This window comes from Euprymna scolopes, chromosome 20, assembly GCF_053919585.1.
Source record: "Euprymna scolopes isolate OS-2025 chromosome 20, ASM5391958v1, whole genome shotgun sequence".
NCBI classification, from domain to species: domain Eukaryota; kingdom Metazoa; phylum Mollusca; class Cephalopoda; order Sepiida; family Sepiolidae; genus Euprymna; species Euprymna scolopes.
In genome coordinates, this window is record NC_136501.1 from 57,749,470 (window position 1) to 57,762,128 (window position 12,659).

The 12,659-nt window shown below is 34.8% G+C and overlaps 1 protein-coding gene and 1 long non-coding RNA gene across 7 annotated transcripts in view; both read left to right on the forward strand.

The window, feature by feature from the left end:
* LOC145241440 (LIM domain transcription factor LMO4.2-like) overlaps positions 1-12,659 on the forward strand; it is a 473,578-nt gene that overhangs the window by 117,811 nt on the left and 343,108 nt on the right. The window lies entirely within an intron of this gene.
* The window catches only part of LOC145241442 (uncharacterized), a 102,942-nt gene that overhangs the window by 65,218 nt on the left and 25,065 nt on the right, over positions 1-12,659 (forward strand). The window contains exon 2 of the long non-coding RNA XR_013862558.1: positions 11,026-11,065. This is a non-coding gene — a long non-coding RNA (uncharacterized LOC145241442). The remainder of the gene's footprint in view (positions 1-11,025; positions 11,066-12,659) is intronic.

Genomic DNA, 12,659 nt, shown 5'->3' on the forward strand with positions numbered 1-12,659 from the left:
TATGGCGATTAAGTTACACTGAATATTCCGCGTTTCATCCACTATAGGATTCGCCAGGCTAGCTCTACCTACGTATTGAGCATTTTTGAAGTAAATACTTAGTTTGCGCATAAATCTATACTTTCGTATATTAATTTTATGTGAGTAAATGAAGTAGTTATATATATATATATTTTTGGTCTACTTCAAACAAGGAATATTGCCACGAAACGTAAGTATTGTCTAACAGGGGATTGTGGAAAGTTGAGCAACTAGATGTCCATTCATATTGTATTTAAACTTCTGCAGGTAAGTACAGCCAGTGAAACTGGGAGGGAATTCCAAAGTCTAACAGTCTAATAGAAGAAACTTAAAATAGAAGGCTTTTTGGCATCTAGGAAACTCAACAGTGAAGGGGTGGTATTTTGCTGCTCGTCGGATTAGTTGGATGTATGTACGTCGCGGGGGCACAAGTGCTATGAGTTCATCAGAACACTTTCTATAAAGTACGTGTGAAACAAACACAAGCATGCAACATTGCAGTGAGGGGACAGAGATTGGGGTTTGGCCGACAGTGACGGACGTAATAGATTTGAGACTTTTTTTTTATTTTTTATTTTTTTATAACCCTGTCTAAGAGTGAGACCAGTGGTAGATGCATCAGCCAGATGTGGCAACAATGTTCCATGCATGGGTGAATTTCGACTTTGTAAAGATATAGAGTGCTCTTTGGGTGCGAGTAATTTTCTAGCACGGTAGAGGGAACCCACTTTTTTCACAGCAGCTTTTGTTCCAATTTGATGTTGCCTGTGAATGTTAAGCTGGGAGGGGGGGGAGATACTCCTATGTAAGGCGTCATTTGTCCTGACAAATTAACTAAATCTGCACTTCTTAAAAAGTTAGTTTAAATAATAAAGTGGGGGAGACCTTATTTTTATTTATTTATTTTTTTCTCTCCCCTCTTCTAGGTATGGATTCGATTCGACATGTGGGAGTTATTATATCATCTACATGTGTTACAGACAAAATATAAAACATATATATAAACTAGCAGAGAAACTCGACATTGCTCGGGAATTAATGAGAATCAACGAATATTTCACCCTCCCATATATTCCTATTTCTATTTACAATGCCTCCCCACGGGACAGAGTTAGACACCAGGGTCGTTTTTTAACGTGGAGAAAAGGAACAAAAATTAAAATTGTCTCAGTCGTGAAGGATTTCTCCTCCACTGACAGAGAACAGGAAATTGAAGTGCAGCATCTGAAGAACAGATACTACACTTTGATCTTGTACCCTCCCATATATTATTGTCATCGAAATTGTTGAAATCACTTTTTTTTTTCTTTTTTTTTTCTTTTTTTTTTTCTTTTTTTTTCTTTTTTTTTCTTTTTTTTTTTACCCTCTTATTAAATCGATTGATTTCCTACTCTAGTTTGGGACCCATCACGGTGTATATGCCTCTCCACAGTGATTAGTGCACAATACATTGTAGTTTACATTGCACTGTTGAGAATTTACTGTTGATTTTTATCAAAATTATTTTTTATATAATGGCTTGAATTAGTTTAAAATGGAAAAGTCAAGTATCATGCTTCAATTGTGCTCTAAACAGAAAAAAAATAATTTAGAACGCGTCCCTGTCATATCAACGAACCTACTGTTGAGTTTATAGTCCGGGCGTTTTGCTTGTGTAATAATAAAACTTCTCAAATGCATTTGTGATGTTAGGCTGTATAAGGCGTTAACTTTAGTCAAAATTGCCTGTTCCTTCTGCCATCGGATATTTTTTTTTTTATTCTCTGTACTTATCGAAGACATTCTGATGCAAAACCTATGTGCGAACACTCCCAGATGCATAAAGTACATTTGTGATATTAAAAAAAAAAAAAAAAAAAAAATCGGCCCAGCCTTTTAGGAGTCTATAGAGAACTATTTCTATTTCGTACACACAAAATTCCTTTTATATAATAGTAGCAGATAGAAATGTATAAACACTGCGCTGCGCGTATTATTGTCTTTGATTCGAACTGGAAATGACTGGTGGCTTTTGGAATACGGATGTCTGTTATATCGTAGTTTCGTTCTAATTTATATATATAGGTGAAAAGAGCGTTTGTTGTTTGAGAGCGTATACGTGATCCAGATTTTTCTATCTATATATAGGCTTTAATTTCCTTGGAAAATTCTCTCCAAAAAAAAAAGTGGATTTTGTTTGTTTATAGTTTCTTTGTTTTCCTTGTTTGTTTTAAACTTCAATATGCCAAGTTGTGTAGGAACAGCCCAACTTACAATTAAAACAATTTGGAAAAAAGGGAGTTATATAATAGACTGAATTAATCAGAAGTCTATCTGTTATGCTTGGGGGGGGAGACATTTTTTTTTAATGTTTCTATTGTATACAAACTGTCTTTGAATTTAGCAGCTTTATAAACTCATTTTGAAATGTCTTAGTCTTTCTCCGTTTCTGTGATGCTTCACTTTTAAATTTTATCTATTTATTTTTTCAATTCAGTAAAAGAAATGAAAGAAATAAAAACCGAGTGATGCTGCTCATTGTGTGATTATTACCCCAATTCCATTCGAAGTTAACTTTGTGTAGCTTGAAGCTTTAATAAAATTAATGCTATTTTCTGCCAATTTACGACTTGTATTCGTAATTGAAAGAACCGTCATTGTCTCCGCCTTGGCGCTCCTCGTTCGCTTTTATCCAACAACGCGCATGCGCTCGGAAAGTAACTTAGATATTTCCGGGTCGAGTGTTATACTCCGAGAGTTTCACCTCTCGGTACTGAATCCAGCAAACTAGGGTTTGCCTCAGGAAGTACCAGACACTTTTTTTTTCTTTTTATTGGGGGCAATTTCGTTTGGATGTGTTTCTGTGGTGTTACCATAATCAATTTGATTACTTTTTTTTTTTTTTTTACAATAGCCAACAACATAAAAAAAAAAAATGAAAAAAATATATAACCTATAAATGTTACTAAAGACAATTAACTTACTCTTCTACCTACTTGGTCAAGTTTCTTATGTGTATGTTTTAATTCATTTCAAAGCGTTTATTTACATCGAAACGAAAGTTAGCGTTAGGTCTGTATAGCTGGAACGAAAAAAAGAAAATGGCGGTTTTGATAAAGCCATGTGAACTCTAGATAGTTGGTCAAAAATCGAAAATTAAAAACACTGGTAGAAACTCCTCCAATAAGTGTCACCAATCACGCGAAAATGTAATGTTCTACCAGTTTAACTTTTATTTTATTTCATTTTTTTTTAATACAGTAGAACACCGGGATACGGTGGCCCTGGGATACCCCCCCCCTCCCGGTTTCAGATGTGAAATACGATGTTTTTCCGTACCCTGGTTTCGGTATTTGCCCCGCCCTACGGTGTTATTTATAATGTTTTTGATTATATACATGTGTATTATATACTGTACTGTATTTTGTTACTAATTTTTAATGCCGTATCCCTGGGTTCTGACACGGCCACCGAGATGGAAATGTTTTAGGGTTATTAGTGATTTATAGGCAATAAGTACTAGTGCACTCATAAACATTCTGGTTTGCCTCCTCCAATTTTGACCTATAGGTGCAAAATGTGCACTTCTTACAAAAAACCTAAACCATCAGAAACTAATTCAACAAAACTGATGCGTACTCCTTTTTCTTTGATGCTCGCAGATTGATTTTTTGGTATTTAAAAAAAAAAATTATTTTAATTTTCTTTCCTCTTCCACATTCCCCATTAAAATGACATCTTTTATGAGTTTACGGGTATGTTGAAAACGAATATCACATTTAAATTTGGCGCCGGCAAGTAATTTTCTGGATATTAAGACCTTTATTATCCAATGTAATCCATTGTTTTTTTACTGGTGGTTATGCCTTTTCCAGACTGACAAGTACTAATGCGCATGCATGTCACAAAACACCCCCTTCTCCCCATGTTAAGAATGGCGAACACCATTGACAATTATTGAGTAGTACATTGAAAAAGCATTTCTTAATATCCAGAAAACTACATACCTGCGCAAAATTTAAACGTGATATTCGTTTTCATCATAGTTATTTTGAATATGAGTGTTAAGGCGGAAAGAAAGTATTTTTACTTTCTTTACCCATTCTTTCTTTCTTTTTCGATAAAAAAAAAAAAAAAAATCATCACCCAAATTCGGAATTATTCACCAGATTTTATTTATTTATTTATTTAATAACAGGACCCATTAAATTAAAGCAAGTTTTGTCATACATGTGAAACGTCGGAACGAAAAATCATCAAAATGAAAAACCATTCAAGACACGGTGCTTCTGAATGCATAATTTTCTAGTTAAAGGACTTTATTGTTCCAGGTGATTTTTCATTTCGGTGTTTACTGTGTACCATAAAACTGGCTAAACCTAAATGTTTATTTATTACTTAATTTATTAAAATGTAGTTTTACGTGTTGGTTGACTAAAATAGAAACTAACCAAAAAAAAAAAAAAAATAATAATAAATAAATAATATTCTGTCGTGTCCCATTTCCTTTAATAAACAAATATCCGAACTTAAATTGATTATTAAATTGGTGCCACTACTGCACTGCACTGCGGTTACGTATTACGATATTGATGGACCCGTCCTGGGACGTGTATTTCAGTAATTAATAAATATCTGCCCATGTTGAACAAAGATTAGATTAGCACGTGTCTTTCGAGACGAACTAATTATTTGCTTATATAATATGTGTGTGTGTCCATATACAAAACTATGCCCCACGCTTTCCCTAGCGGTTTCCTTGTATGTGCGTTGGGTAATGCGGGCACTCCACCGACTATCGTTTCCCGGCAATGGGAAGAGGTGGGAGGAGTAGGAGTTCCACTCTATAAACGTCAGAAAATCATTTTGTCTTAGGTGAGTTTAATTAGTCTTAACATCTACAAATTGCATTTTGAGACAGAAAACTGAAAGATAGGAGGAAAGGGAACGAAAGAAGAACGTGTGATATTTCGTGGCGTTGATATTCGTGTTATTTATATTTTTTATGCAAAAAAAAAAAAGTATAAATCTTGTTTATTTCTGTAGCTGTCGCCTTCAACACGTTTCGCCTTTTTCCGTCTGCGTCTCAGTTTTGTCTTATTTGAGGATTTGTATTTACGTCTCTCTCTCTCTCTCTCTCTCTCTCTCGTTCCCCGCGTGTGCGTCTCTCTCGCTCCCGCATGTACGTGTTTCTATCCCCCCCACATGTGCGTGTACCCTCTCTCTTTCTCTCGTAATCCGCATGTGCGTGTATCTCTCCCTCTTTTTCTCGTTCCCCGCATGTGCGTGTACTGTATCTTTCTCCCCCCCCCACATGTGCCTGTACCCCAGCTCTCTCTCTCTCGTTCCCCGCATGTGCGTCTGTCTGTCTCTCTCTCTGTCTCTCTCCCCGCATGTGCGTCTGTCTCTCTCTCTCTCTGTCTCTCTCCCCGCATGTGCGTCTCTCTCTCTTCCCGCATGTGCGTCTCTCTCTCTCTTCCCGCATGTGCGTCTCTCTCTCTCTCCCCGCATGTGCGTCTCTCTCTCCCCGCATGTGCGTCTCTCTCTCCCCGCATGTGCGTCTCTCTCTCTCTCCTTCCCCGCATGTGCGTCTCTCTCTCTCTTTCTCTCGTTCCCCGCATGTGCGTCTCTCTCTCTCTCTCTTGTTCCCCGCATGTGCGTCTCTCTCTCTCTTGTTCCCCGCATGTGCGTCTCTCTCTCTCTTGTTCCGCGCATGTGCGTCTCTCTCTCTTGTTCCGCGCATGTGCGTCTCTCTCTCTCTTGTTCCCCGCATGTGTGTCTCTCTCTCTCGTTCCCCACATGTGCCTGTACCTCTCTCTCGTTCCCCACATGTGCCTGTACCTCTCTCTCGTTCACCACATGTGCCTGTACCTCTCTCTCGTTCCCCACATGTGTCTGTACCTCTCTCTCGTTCCCCACATGTGCCTGTACCTCTATCTATCTATCTATCTATCTATATATATATATATCGTTCCCTGCATGTGCGCGTAAACGTACACGAAACGCCCACGCACTGTGACTTCTCCCCACCCCTCTCGTGTAACTATACAAATATGTTTAATTTTTATTTTCTGAGCCGATCGGTTTTGCAATTAATTTGATTGTTTCCCTACTTCTGAACCTAATACCGAAATATCTACCGTGTTTCTTCGCACTGTCGTTGGTTTAATGGATTTATGTCCAAAAAACTAAAACAGGCCAACCTTTCTCTTACATCGCTTCTTCAGTGTCCACAAAACTGTGCGAACGCGGACCTTTTTTCAAAATAAGTGTTTCTTCAGGAGATGGAATAGCATTTTTTTTTAATTAGTGTATCTTGTCGCAAACCTTTTTGTTAAAAATCAGATATGACATAAACTGCTTCTAAATACCAAGTGTGTGTTTTTCTTTTCTTTTTTTTGGTTTTTACCTTTTTAATCTATATTTCTCTCTCTCTCTCCCTCCCTCATATATATATATATATATATATATATATATATATATAGGTATTTATGTTTTAAATTTGATTAATATAGACGCTGCTCCACTGATGGGGGGGGGGGTGACACACTACGTAAGGCAAATAATTCTTTCGTAGCTTACAGGACATTTTTCACGGTAGATAAGTAAATTCATTTTCACTATTGCCAAAAGAATAGAAGAAAAAAACATTTTGTTTCGTTTTACTTAAGTCGAAGTTCTCAAAGATTAAGGGGCCCGTTCCTAGGGTTAACACTTGATCTCTACCTAAGATACGTAGATAATCTGGTGTTCCATTGAAATGTCCTTTATCTTTCAAACGGTGAGTCAGTAGAGGGTTAAAGGAGATTAATTTCCGCCTAATTGATCCGTTAAATGTGTTATATTTTTGTTGTGGTTTTACTGGATTCACGGACAACAGTTCATCTAGTCTGATGGAATATCTTAGTTCTGTTACTATAGGCAGAATCACTAAGAGAAGATGTACCGTTCCTTGTATAAACCATTACGAGGAAAGACATACCGAGGGAGTCTTGTTTTGAATATTTGGTCAGTGTTTACTTGTGGGATAAAATATCCTCATACCAGGTTGTCGCGACAAACCTCTGTAAAGACAAAACTGCGGTCTCCAAGGTAAGCGTGAAGATTATCTTACGTAAAACATAATTCTGCGGTGGCGGTTAAAATGTTTTTTTGTTAAATATTATGTTGGTTGGTTGGTTGGTTGTTTTTGTTTTACGGCATATCAACCCTTTTCGGGTTATTTAATGCCGAATCCAAAGATTTTGAAGAAATTTTTTTTTAATAGAATATATTTGTTGTTTTCACGTCGGTTTCTATTTAACCCATAGTTGGGACCCTAACAGATACTACCACTCCGGGTCAGAGTGGACCTGAGAGCAATGATAATTAAAGGGTAGCTCCACACTCCTCAAAGCCCACAAGCTGGGGCTTCACCACTGGATATAGTTTAAGGTCATATCCAGGACCCCCATTGAGGGACTTTTACCCTCTGCAGGGGGGTAGTCGGTGTATTCTAATGCCCCACCGACAGGGCCGTTAAATATTATGACACGAAGAGTCATTTCGACTTTAAAAAAAAAAAAAAAAATTATATTAAGTGGACAAAATCACATTTTAAACGTATCCAAAGTCCGTGAACCAAAGCCAAGATGGCAGTAAATCAGCTGCTCAAAAAAAAAAAAAAGAAAGGTTCAATTTCTCGTTTCGTTTCGCTGACAACGTTTCGCTTCTTTTTTTTTCTTTTTTTTTCTTTTTTTCTTTTTTTTTTCTTTTTTTTTTTTTCTTTTTCTTTTTTCTTCTTTTTTCTTCTTTTTTCTTTTTTTTTCTTTTTTTTTCTTTTTTTTTTTTCTTCTTTTTTCTTTTTTTTTCTTTTTCTTTTTTCTTTTTTTTCTTTTTTCTTTTTTTCTTTCTTTTTCTTCTTTTTTTCTTTTTTCTTTTTTTCTTTCTTTTTCTTCTTTTTTTCTTTTTTTTTAGCAAAGTCAAGGCTTTTCATGAAGTTTAAGATCTCATAACAAACAGCCGTCTTGGCATTCGTTCACGGACTTTGGACACATTTACAATGTGATTTTCTCAACTTAAAATGATTAAAATAAAATATTTTTTGAAGTCGAAATGAGTGGGCATTCAAGTTCTCTTGATTCTCTCTTTATTTTTTTATTTTTATTTTTATTTTTTCTTCAAATTTGTTTTATCTGAGTATGGACAATCCTACCGAATGCCAGACATTAGTCTGCTATCCAATACATTCATTCGCTATGCCATACATTCTAACTGAGAAACCTGTTTAAGATTCTAACCGTTCCTTTTTCCAATTGTTTGTATCTGTCTTGCACTTGGTTCATCAGGTATATTTATGTATGTGTGTGCATAAAGACTTCTACTAATAATTTAGAATTTCTAACTCCAGTCCAATAAGATTGTAACGTTATTTCAACACTTCTGCTAATTACTATTTTTATACAGTTTGCGTCATTACTAGTGATGGGACGATTCCAATATTTTTCCCCGATTCTGATACAATTATCGATTCAGATTCATCATAAATCTCTAAATGTTTAACCATAGATTTGTTATTTTTTTTTTCCTGATTACCGTAAAAACGCATGTTAAATATGCGCATATATTTTCGCAAACATGAAAATGCACTTATGAAGATGATGTATAAATTTTAGTTTTACCGGAAGTTTAAAATCCATATTTGTACCAGTAGTAAAAGATTGTTTAAAAAAAAAAATCAAATAATATTGGGAAAAATATCGCTCTACGTAAAAGAATTGATTGATATCACTTACCGGCACCCTCAGAAGAAATATTTGTGAGAGTGCAGACTCTTTTTTTTTTTGTTGTTGATAGTTGTTACATTTGCTTCGTTTGATTGGCTGAGCTGATTATAAAAAGTCTAATTGTGCAGGCGATTTATATATATATATATATATATATATATGTATGTATGTTTTTGTTTTGTTTTTTTGAAAAAGAAATCCAGCAGAGTGCTCAATTAAAAGGAAAATCCGAAAATAAGAGTGTATTTATATATTGTATTTTGTGAACAGAAAGTTGTTAGATGAGACAAGTCATTGGTGCCGTCGGTTTCAAGCCCGATAATTAGGATCGTTTAAGATATCCATATCCAGCTCTCTTCATGAGATGATGAGTATGTATTGGCTGAAAAGAGCTTGATATGGATATCTTAAACAGTCCTAATTATCGAGCTGTAAACCGACGGTACCAATGTCTTGTCTCATCTAACAACTTTCTGGACACAAAAATACAATATATATTTGGAATCAGTTCAGCATTGTATGACAAGAAGACTTGTGATCATATTAATTTTACCCGACCGACGAGGTGTTTATTTCTTACCTACGCCATAAGTCGCAAAAACCATTGTTGAAAACGTTTGTTAAATAACCTTTTAGCAGAAAATACCCGCAATAAAAAAAAAAAAATACAATTAAAAGAATCGTTTTTGACATCGGAAAATAGGCACAATTTTTTTCCGATTCCGATACATCAAAATGTTTCGATTTTTCCGATTCCCGATTCTGATTAATCATTTCAACACTAAATATTACGTTTTCTTTTTAATTATTCGAGTGCAATTCGTCCCTATGACGAATACCCTCCGCTTGCTTTAAGGATTTACTGCACATATATGATGTGATAATCTCTCAACGCACCCCTCCTTCTTTTCACTTGGAAGATAGTGTGACCATAAAAATACTTGAATTGAAGCAAAGATGGAGGAGACAAACCAAGTAAAATATGTATAATAGATAAGTCCAAGTATCATTTCAAAGTAGACAAGTGCACTTAGTCGATAAAGAAGTGTTATTTGGAGGTTTTAGTTCAAGTGGAACTGAAGGGCTTTTTATTGATAATGTTTTTTTCGTCTTTCTTCTTCTCTCCATATAACTTCTAAGTACACACTCCAGAATTTGTGTGCCAGCACGCTCAGCTAAACAACGTTATCTTGTGAAATTTGAAATTGGACTTCAATAGCATTTAAGCTGAGGTTTCAAACTTTGAATCTACCCAGTATTGGAAGAGAAACGATAGCCCACCATTGTATCCATATTTTTTCGGTTTAATTGTCTTCAATTTTTGGAATGAAACCTGAGAATTGTACTTCATATCATTGGATGGTGACTCTTGCTACTCTCTGTGTGTGTGTGTGTGTGTGTGTGTGTGTGTGTGTGTGTGTGTGTGAGAGAGAGAGATAAACAACGTTGGAGCCCACTGGAAATAATTATATTACTCACATTCTGAAAATTCTAATATATATATATATATATATATATATATATATATATATATATATATATATTTGTCTTTACATAAGCAGTAGTTTGTTGCTACACAGTCATGAGCATGTTTTGGTCTGCTAGTATTTACTAACTAGAGACCTCATCAGGCAACAACACTTATTTTTGAAAACGGAATTCTAAATATATATATATATATATATATATATATATATATATATATATATATATAAACAAATGAGTCTCCCATTCATAATTGCAACATTGAAATTTTGCATGCTCTTTTCCTAAAAAAATCATACGTGTGTTAGAACGATTTCAATATAATTACTGATTCTCTTCTATATTCCCGATTCCGATTCAATGACTGATCTTAATATTTCTGTGTAAAGGTTTTTGCATAGTTTTTTTTTCTTCTTCTTTAATTTCTTGGATTCCTGTAAAAAACAAAACAAAAAAAAACAAAACAATGTTATCTGTATTTCCACAAATGGAAAAATACACATGGGTGAAGGGCGTTAATCTATATTTTAGTTTTTCTAGTAGTTTAAGATAAATAAATAATTATCATTTTTCCATTGATACCAGCAATGGTAAATTAGTAAGATAATAATCAAACGAATCGTTGTTGGCATTGGAAAATAAGCACAACTTTTTTCTGATTTCTGGTTCTAAGTAATTGTCCCCCACACTAATGTCTATAGTATATACTAAAATCCGTTGGAAATATTTTTATTAAATTCTAACGCTTTTTTTTCATTTCGTTTTTCTTTTGCAGGTAAGCGTGCTTAATGAATTGTATTTTACCTTTATAATTTGTAAGTATAATGTTTTTAAATCTCTTTTGCTGAATCTATTTAGGATGATACTTAGTTAGTTTTTAAGATCACACAAACGTTTATTCCTTAAACGTGTTAATAGAAGTATAATATGGATTTCCATCCCATTCAATCCAATGTTTCAGGAAATGCGAATTTATAATCAGATTTTGTTTTTAATTACCAGTACTCAAATCTACACGAGGTTCAAAAGATTTGAAAACACTCAACTTTTGATAAAGAGGTCTTACCTCGAAATATATTATGGAACATGGGTAGATATATTAGTTAATTGTGTAGCAGTAGTGACTAGATCAAGGAAGATTTACTAAAAATATTTTTTAAGTCACTTAAATATGTACATATGCTGAAATAAGCTCCATTGTTTTTGTTTTTTTTCTAGCAGTTATTGTATCACATGTAAACGTTTAAAGCATGTTGATCTTAGTATTACAAGTGTAATACTAAATAGATTTTAATTTCTCATTTACTAATATTTAAAAAAAAAAAAAAAAAAAGCAAGATAACAATATTTATCGTTTATACATGTTTTTCATCAAATCATGTTCAGGCCGCTAATCTGTGTTTTTGTCGGATCATTGTGTAACGTGACCGCCACTCTCGAACCATTTCGTTACATTTCAACCACTTGGACCCGCACGTTGTCTGAGACTTCATTGCAAAGGAACAAACAAGAAATGACAAAAAAAATACGATTCAGCATTTTTTTTTTTTTAAGATAAATACAAAAAGCATTTATTCCAGTAATTTCCGACAACGCACTTCACTGCTTTTTTTTTTTTTTTTTTTTATATATATATACAGGAATCAGCGCTTATCAAGGCCTGGAGGCCACTCGAGGATAAGGGTTAATGGGTATACATTAGTCAATGTGATTATAGCGTAGTAAACATAAGAAGTGGAAATTTTGTAAATTGGATTACTTAGGAGGACGGTTCATCAATAACTTGTTTACGTTGGACTTGAAGATAATCAGATTGTAGTCAGCTGGAAACAGGCAAACGGAAGAGAGTTCCACGGGCGGGAGAAATAATCTTTGTTCATGGAATCTACATTTAGGTTTAAGCACAGATAGTATGGGATCACTCACGCGTGAACACGACTGTCAGGATGCCGTTTCAAGCACGTTTTTTTTTTTTGCTGCCTACCTTTCCACTTTTTCGACCACACAGCGCATGTTCTTTCTTGCTGCATACGAGTCAAAACCCGTCCGATCCTTCCTTTGCCTGACCACGTACTGTCCTTTTTTTCTTCTTCCCGTAACGTCAGTGCATGCACATTTGCTTAATTTGCGCATGTGCTGAGACGGCTGCTGCTGTTAATATTTTCGCTAGTCAGCTATCATAGGCTGCTGCTAATTTTCTCATACACGCTATGTTATAATTGTCGTTTAATTTATACACTAAATTGATCAGCCGACTACAAATAATATAATCACGTTAAGTAGGATTTTTTTGTCTTTGTGGAAGGAAGTTATTCTGGTAGGCTCATAATCTACAGATGTAAAAAAAAAAAAAAAAAAATCTGGGTCTTAGTCTTTAACTTAAAAAAAAAATAAGATAACGCCATAATT